A 9,323-nucleotide genomic window follows, 5' to 3' on the forward strand; every position below is an offset into this window, starting at 1 on the left:
TCTAGTGTTACCGTTGTAGTGATTACTGTTCCTGTGAGACAAGTTCTGATGAAAACAACATCATTATAGCAATGATCTAAATCATAAACATGTAATATCAAACGTCTTATGCAAGTTGGGTTAATTGTTCTGTGCGTTACTTTTAGGGGGGCACAGAATGTCATTTGGGGGGGCACTGCCCCTTGACGACGGGCCTGAGGCTACCTGGATATGTTCCGGCCATTTTCCGGGTCCAACGTGCAGTTGAAAGGGGCTTGCTCATGCACATGTTTCTGGCTCACCGCTTCTGGTGACTGTGGATGGTGCCAATCTCCATGGATACTCTTGTATCCCCCTGTTGAGGAAGCCAAAGCTTCTCATCCCACCACTTCTCCAAAAGTATAGTCATCAATTGTGTCCTCTAATAAACTGGATAAGATTTCCCCTGACTTCAAGACCACATTCTTAACTACTGATAATGTATGTGATGCGAGAGACAGCATATCTCATATTCTATGAAAAAAAATTTAACATTATTATTTGTAATGATCAAAAAGCATGTGCAAAGTAACAACTCTGTAGGACAGGAGTCTCCAACCTAGATCCTGGAGGACCAATTGCCTGCTCCAACTGGCCTTGCAAATGTGCGCAGTTAAGTCTAGAAGGGATATGTTTGGCTGTACTGGGTATGCACGAAAAAATACAGCAAAATGTTGTTTTACTGTCTAGGGGTTGCATAGATTAGTCGAGTGATCGACTACTTCAATCACTTCAACCATTAGTTGGCGCTTTCGGAAACAATCGACTAGTTGAGCATGCATTAACCATAATGCATACAAAGAGTTTGTAAGTATGACTTGAATTTTAGGATTATATTTTATGGTTGCTAAATGATCATTTAAAAATAAAATTTAGGGAACATTTTGCATTATTAAATTTAAGTTAATTTTTTTCAGAAAAATAAAATAAATTGAGTACCCTGCAACATTCTGGATATGTTATTTTATGTTTAGTTTACTTAAATATGGGAGGGACGGAGGATCACATTTTTATAATGTTATGACAAATACTAACTTTAGGTGAATGTTCGGTGTTTGCTGAGTATACACGTGTTTATTAAAACCTTAATATCTTAGCTAAAGATGAAACAAAAAGTAATTTTAGAGCAGTGTTAGAGCAGCACACACATATTACTGCTTTTAAGCTCCTAGCATTTGTAACATTCACCTAAATCACCTTGTGCACCATATAGAGAATACAGTACAGAACATGATGCAATGGATGCTGGGAGCCATGCATGAGTTAGGCTGCATTTACACTTGGCTTAAACATGCAGTAACCATGATTAAGTGACTTCTACTGACTTCTCGATGGATAACTGATCGGATCTGTCAAGTCAAGTCTCCATTATTTATTCTCCTCCTCTGCCAAAATGAAAACAGCAGTTTAAATTTTAGACTGCAACAAAGTCAGATTGTGCAGAAGACTCAATTATTTTTAATGACACAACACACGTTTGTGCAGTTATAAAACCTTGGGATACTCGATGATTATGTTAAAAGACACATTTCACATTTCACTGCTGGTTATCTATACTATATATAATTTTGTATGTGACGAATAAAATCTTGAATCTTGAATCTTGAAAAGATGTTTTTTGTTCCAAGGATCATACTAAGAACCATCCTGAGCTGAGATATTAAGATCAAACATCCATTGGTCAAGCAGATATTGGACTAATTGGATGGATCGGCAAGAGTAAAATCACTGATATTCAAACAAATCGTATCGTCATATCCAACAAAGTTATGTAAACTAAGTAACACCTTGTGAAATAATAGGTTAATAAATTACTTACAGTTATCATTTTGACCTGTGTTGTGATGCTCTGATCTTTTTCATTCTGTAGAAAAATTGTTTAATGATGATAATACAAATTTTTTACATTACAATCTGTATGAAAAGATCAATTATAGTGGACTCATACCACATCTATGATGGAGGTCACATATAGGTCCACATAAACATCAGTAATATTGCTCCAGTATAAAGGCCGTATGTCTGTCATCAGAATGTTGTTCTTGTCGAGGCCAAGGTGTTCGAAAATTCTCTTGTAAGCTGAAGAATAATCAGCAAAACTGCAGTTTCCAGCATTAGACACCCACCCTGTTAAAATGAGAATTTCTGTTACATACCAGAATATATTCCCTAAGCAACCAGTAAGAGCCTTTCACTGTAGTGAATTTTGCTTAATCCTCTCTTGTTCTTGTTACTTAACAAATGCATGTAATCAGAGTTGTTTAAATTAAATATCCTTGTCAGCTTTACCTGGCATGTGTTGTTCTGTCAACATAACATTGAAACTGAAGATTGTGATAAACACAATGATACTGTATATGCCCTTTTATGCATATCAAGGTTCAAAGTTTAAAATTTATTACAAGCCCAGAGGACAATTACTGGTTCAGCATAAAATTTGTAAACATCATACAAAACACACAAACAATGCAATATGACATCAATCATATTTGATATTAGAGAGTTGATGTTAAAAATTAAGTGTTGTTTTATGAGTTTTGAGTAAATGTATGTATGTTTTTGTTTAACCTGTTATCCTGCACCCCCGATTTTGGGACTGAAAATTACCTACCTAACTTATAATTGCAACAGTTCCTGACTTCAGTGTGCTACACACACAACTTTGGTGTCTTTTGAAAGAAGACCCTTTGGGCTTTACTATCAGGGCCGGCGCTCTGCACACGCACATCACGCACTGCACGTAGGGCACCAAGTGCTTGGGGGGGCACCAAAAAATCTGGATCGTGAAAAAATCATCACAATAGGCTACTAGTATAAATAACAAATAAAATATTTCTAAAAGCATGTTAATATACAAAAGCAATACAAAAGTAATATAGGCCTAGACCAAATTACTCGAGAAAAAGGTGAATCTCTGTGCCAGTCTCCCTCTGGTGCCCCCCCCCCCCCCCCACTTCCCCACCTCCCAGTGGTCTGTTTGATTATGCCTCAATCAATGTCAAATTTGGCAGACACCAACCTCAGACATGGCCTCGAAAAGGCACCAAGGGTCGGGGGCGGAAAAAAGAAACAAGAAGAGACAGCGGGATGATGCCCGCGTGTCGCTTGCAGGTAAGACAATGTTTTAAATAAAAATGTTAGTTTTAAAAGAACGGCGTTAGGTAACGTCGTTACAACGCCATTAACGTTACTGAACGTTAAATGCGGTGTGTTACTTTGCATTGATTTAATAAACTATGCAATCCGAACGCACCCCTGGCTCACACAGCGAGTGAGCAGGTGGGTTAATGACGAGATAAGTGGTTGTGATTGGCTAAGGCAGAGTCATGTGTTTCATGGTAGCCAATCAGAGCCAGTGTTTTTACACACATGCCGGCACACGCGGCGCCAAACACACACACACACACACACACACACACGCAACAGCTACATGAAGATTCGCAGCAGAGATGGCGAGTCAGGAGCAATCCGATGAAAAGTTGGCATTTTCCAAGGTGAAGATATAAGCACTACTTCAAATTAATTGTGGTCAAAGGCAAGAACGTGCATGTAATGTGTACATGCAATGTGTGACACGCATCTATAAAGCTAGTGGCAAAAAACACCCTTTCTTACAAAGATAATACTTGAAGTGCATGATAAAACTCTTGCTGTCTGTTGACGTGCAATAAATATTGAAAGTTATGTACCTGTCTGTTCTACTCATTTCAACTGACTTGTGAAAACTGCAAAAAAAAAAAAAAAAAAAAAAAAAAGTACAAATTCTCTGTAGCATCTTTTTTTTCTTTTTTCTTTTTTTTTTTTACAGTAACGCAAATAGCTACTTTCCCTGGTAATGAGTTACTTTTATTATAGAGTAATTCAGTTACTAACTCAGTTACTTTTTGGAACAAGTAGTGAGTAACTATAACTAATTACTTTTTTAAAGTAACGTTCCCAACACTGCTGATAGCTGATTTTGCAGCTAGGAAATGTAGGCGTGTGCCTCTGTAGGGCCTCTGACAACTGATGGTAGTGAAAATGTTTAATATAGTTCTATAGAATAGCAGAATGGTCTCTTTATAGAGATGTAGTCCCATTGTTGAGTAATTTTACTGTGCAGTTATGCATGGTTATTTGCAGTTTAAAATATGCACTTTAAAATTCATACTTCATAAAATTCATACACTTATACTTTTATTTGCACTAAACTTTTTCTGCACTTTTAATTTTCTGTGTTTACATTGTTCAGTTCAAATTATTCATTTGCAGCAGTTATTTTGGAAGTAAAGAGAACCTAACTAAGAAATTCTGAATGGTAGTTATTTCTTTGGTTGGTGGGTGGATGGGTGGTTGGTTGGTTGGGGAGGGTGGGTGGCACCGCCAAGCATTTGTGCTTAGGGCACCCAAACGGCTAGCGCCAGCCCTGTTTACTATCCACAATCCAGAGTTGATAATTCTCAAAAAGGTAAACAAAAAAAAGTTTCACATAAAATACATTCAATCAGTCCTGGAGCAATAAAGAAACGTAATGGGTTGAATGTCTCATGTCTCTTGAGCTTCTATTTCAAATCTGAAGAAGATACCATAAAAAATAAGATTCCTGCAACCATTTTTCTAAGACTATGTCTAATCCATGAACCCCCAACTATTTTAGTCATTAAACATACAAAATTAATAATTTGAGTAATAATAATAAAAAAAATAATTAGCTATGTATGCCAATTACAGTATATCATGAGATTGCAAGAAATACAGCATTGATAGCATTGACATTGATAGATGCTCAAACAGTCAGTAATCATGCTTATGACTGGTAATAAAGATGGTAATCATACAGACAAGCCATGCAATCATATGCTGATATGTACTTACCCAGATGGTAATCACACAGATATAGCCACATTCCCAACAAAACACAGATCGCTAATTTTGCCACCATCTGATGACAGGTTAGTCAGCGCACATATGATATATACTTTGTAAAGATTACATTTATCCAGTTTCATTTAATCTATTCATAAACATTGTCACATGCAAACAAAGAGCATTCATTGCGCTGGAGTACAGGTGCAGGTTAACAGGTTAAAGCTTTCTGTATGTTTTCATCATGTCTATAAGGCAATTTGCTGAGTTAAGGTTCATCATTGTGAAGCACTCCTGCTCAAGACCAAGACTGCAGAAAACATTTTTTTTTTCTTTATTTTATTAAAGCACAAAGTTTTGTTTTTATTTTGAGTCCATACAAATAATATTAGACCCAGGGCCGTCGCTAGTGGGGTGAAAGGTGGTGACAATTATAGGGGCCCACGGCTGGGGGGGGGGGGGGGGGGTGGGGGGGGGGGGTTGGGGGGGATGGGCAACAATCTCAACCGATGCTCGGTGACGGGCCACTGCTGCATGTCGTCATGAAAGATTATCTTTTTCACGTGTTTTAAAGCCTTACCGCTTGTCGATTTAAACATTAAAGCATCAAAACACAAGACACGGAAAAGATGAACAGAGTAGCTGGTTACTCGCTCGCTGTGTTCGGTGCACACGCAGAGAGAGAGCCGCGTATCACGGACAGTGACACTGAACCGGGCTCTCTTCTGCGAAGTTCTCCTCGAAGTCCCTCCTACACCTGAACGAACAAATACCGATCGCAGTTTGAACAAACAAAAAATATGTGAAAGAGCCCAATTCAGCACCGCACTGTATAGGTGTTAAAGGCTCATGCAGAGAAAGAGGCATCTCAAAACGCTCGAATACTGAATTTGCTTCATTTTGCTCTTGTTCCGAAAAATACATACAAATTATGTCAAAATACCCACCTTGGAAGGTATGTTCGAAAAAACTGTCAGTTATTTCTTAAGTGAAAGTAAACTGTTGAGGAAAAAAATTATTTTGGATGCGTTCATCATCTCTTAAAGTGACCGCGCCTAATTTAGCTACTAGCTGCTGTAATGTTAATCAAGAAAATGAAAGAAAACCACTCACTGCTCTTGACTGAATTACTTTGTAGTTTTAAAATGAATTTATGCACAGTCAAACCAAAAATTATTCAGACACAAGATATAATTTATATATATATATATATATATATATATATATATATATATATATATATATATATATATATATATATAATTGGGACCAAAATTATACCTTAAAAACAGCACCTTATAAAGCACCATTAATGGTTAAGGTTTTTTTTATTCGTTTTTTTTTTCTGAATTGCTAATGCAACCTCACACCACAGTCTGAACAAAATGAAACATTGCTTGGTAAATGGTCAACAAAGTATTGATAGTTGTGTAAATATTGACCTAAAAACAGTTGTCTGTAGTTTTGGTTGATTGTAATGCAGTTATGACATTATCAAGACAATTACTTCTGACACAGTTTTACTCTACTTTCTTGTCATATTTTATATCTATTGTATAAGTAATTGCAAATAAAACTGTAATAATGTGTCTGAATAAATTTTGGTTTGATTGTTTATTTCATTTTACATTGGAGACTATCCAGTGCTATTTTACATTTAATCATTCGGTTTCTGTACCTGGACACCTGCTTGACCAAACGTGAAAAAAAAAAACTTAAACATTGTTTAAATAGCACAAATAAATACAAATTTATGATCATACAAATTAAACAATTTCAAACAGAGGCGCACTGGTACATCCTTCACCGGGGCACCGCAAACCCCAGCTACGGCTGTAATAGGCTCGTATCTTTTTTTGGACCCTTGTGTCTTTTTTTGTTTAATGGTAGCTAAGTTTGCTACGTTTATTTTGTACTTTGTTTTCTCTAGTAAAGATTATTGTTACTTTTTGAAGTTTCAAGCCCCTTGGCCTTTTTTGGTCTTTTGCTCTTCCGCTCTTGGGTTTAACAGTCTGGGAGTAGCTCAGTGAGTAAATTCACCCTCTTAGAGCACCAGAGACCCAGGTTCAATCCCAGCTTGAGGCAGCCTCGTTACAGAAAGACTGAACCATGGAAGCAAACCCAGCGGAAGAGTCTTCACCACCCTCCAATGTGGAATGGATCCTAGCTGCACTCTCTGAGCAAGCCACTACCATATAACGACATGATCAAACTGTCTCAAATTGTCAAAATTTTGAGCCTTCAGTCCCAGGCCTTTTCACCCCAAGAACTCCCTGATCCTCAACCTAGGTCCATGGTGACACTTACTTCTGAGCCCAGATTACCAGCCCCAGAAAGGTTTGATGGAAGCCCTGAGAGATGCAGAGGATTTATTACCCAGTGTACTCTGGCCTTTCAACTACAACCAAGTTGTTTTCCCACTGAAAGCAGTAAGGTGGCCTACATCATTACTCCCCTCACCGGTAAGGCGCTCGAATGGGCCTCAGCTTTGTGGGACCAGAAGTCTCCACTAACCACAAAAAGTCTTGCAATTCATCCTGTGACTCTTCAAGAACACCCCTTAACATTACTGCAGTTGATGGCAGCCCTCTGGGATCGGGTCGGGTCAGTGAGTGCACTCCACCTCTTCAGTTAAAAGTAGGGAACCACCAGGAATTGATTCAGTTTTTATTAATTCATACTCCTAGACTCCCTATAATCCTCGGTTTCCCATGGTTGACTGCTCATAACCCCAATATTCACTGGTCCAGAGGAGTTGTCACAGAGTGGGAAACACACTGCCAACTGTCAAATACTGCTTTCTGTGGTCCACCTGAGCTGAAGTCTGTCCAAGAATCAATGTCTGGCAATCCCAAGAGCAATTCCATCTTTCTGCTCAAAGCCCCGTCCGTGGAAGTCATGGCTATTCCCAGGATCGAACCAGTCACTATCAAGCCCCCATCCCAAGTTCCCCCGGAATACATGGACCTCCTTGAAGTCTTTAGTAAGGTCCAAGCTGCCACACTGCCCCCCCCACAGATCATACGACTGTGCTATTGAACTGATGCCAGGAACTTGCCCACCCCGTGGAAGGCTCTTTTCCCTCTCTGGCCCTGAGAGATTAGCTATGGACAAGTATCTGAAGGAATCTCTAGATAATGGATTCATCCGTCCTTCCACATCACCGGCAGGAGCCGGTTTCTTCTTTGTTGAAAAGAAGGATGGCAGTCTCAGACCTTGTATTGATTATCGAGGCTTTAATAACATCACAATCAAGAATCGTTACCCCCTCCCACTTATGACCACAGCCTTTGAGATCCTGCAAGGGGCCACCATCTTTACCAAACTGGACCTCCGAAATGCATACCATCTTGTCAGGATCCGGGAGGGGGACGAATGGAAGACTGCATTTAATACCCCGACAGGCCACTACGAGTACCAGGTAATGCCATTTGAGCTGGTTAATGCTCCTGCTGTCTTTCAGGCCTTTATTAATGATGTCCTTAGAGAGATGCTGAATATATTTGTGTTTGTTTACTTGGATGATATTTTGATATTCTCCCGCAACCTCCAAGAACACATTCAGCATGTCAGACAGGTCCTGACCCAGCTGTTGAAGCACAAGCTCTTTGTTAAGCTGGAGAAGAGCGAGTTCCATGTCCCAGCTGTCTCATTTCTCGGCTTCCATGTGTCCAAGGGCAGCCTCCAGATGGATCCAGGCAAGATCCAAACAGTCTTGGACTGGCCCCGACCCACTTCAGTCAAGCAGGTACAGCGCTTTCTGGGATTCTCTAATTTCTACAGGAGATTCATAAGAAATTTTTGTTATATTGCAGAACCTCTTTCCTCACTCACAAGGAAGTCCAACTGGCCATTCGTGTGGACCAGCGATGCTGACCTTGCCTTCAATACACTGAAACAACGCTTCACATCTGCCCCAATTCTAACTCTCCCAGACCCAGAGCTGCCCTTTGTCCTGGAGGTGGATGCCTCGGATGTGGGGGTAAGAGCGGTCCTGTCACAGAAGTGTAAGAGTGATTCTAAACTTCACCCATGTGCTTTTTTTTTTTTTTTCGCCGTCTTACCCCAACACAGTGAAATTATGACATTGGGAACAGGGAGCTGTTGGCCATTAAGATGGCATTGGAGGAGTGCAGGCACTGGCTTGAGGGTGCCAGACACCCATTCCTCATCTGGACGGACAATCAAAATCTCACCTACATTCGAGATGCCAAGAGGTTAAACTCACGACAAGCCCATTGGGCCCTTTTTTTTTTTACCGGTTCAACTTCATTCTCTCTTATCGCCCAGGTTCCAAGAATCTCAAGCCAGATGCACTCTCGAGGCAGTTTGAACCACCTGAGAGGGAGTTGTGCCCAGAAACCATCCTCCCAGCAACCAGGGTGATAGCCCCCATCAGTGGGATATTGAGACCGCCATCAGGAGAGCCCAACAACAACAGCCTGGTCCAGGTAATGGCC

Source organism: Carassius gibelio, chromosome B3 (assembly GCF_023724105.1).
Source record: "Carassius gibelio isolate Cgi1373 ecotype wild population from Czech Republic chromosome B3, carGib1.2-hapl.c, whole genome shotgun sequence".
NCBI lineage: Eukaryota > Metazoa > Chordata > Actinopteri > Cypriniformes > Cyprinidae > Carassius > Carassius gibelio.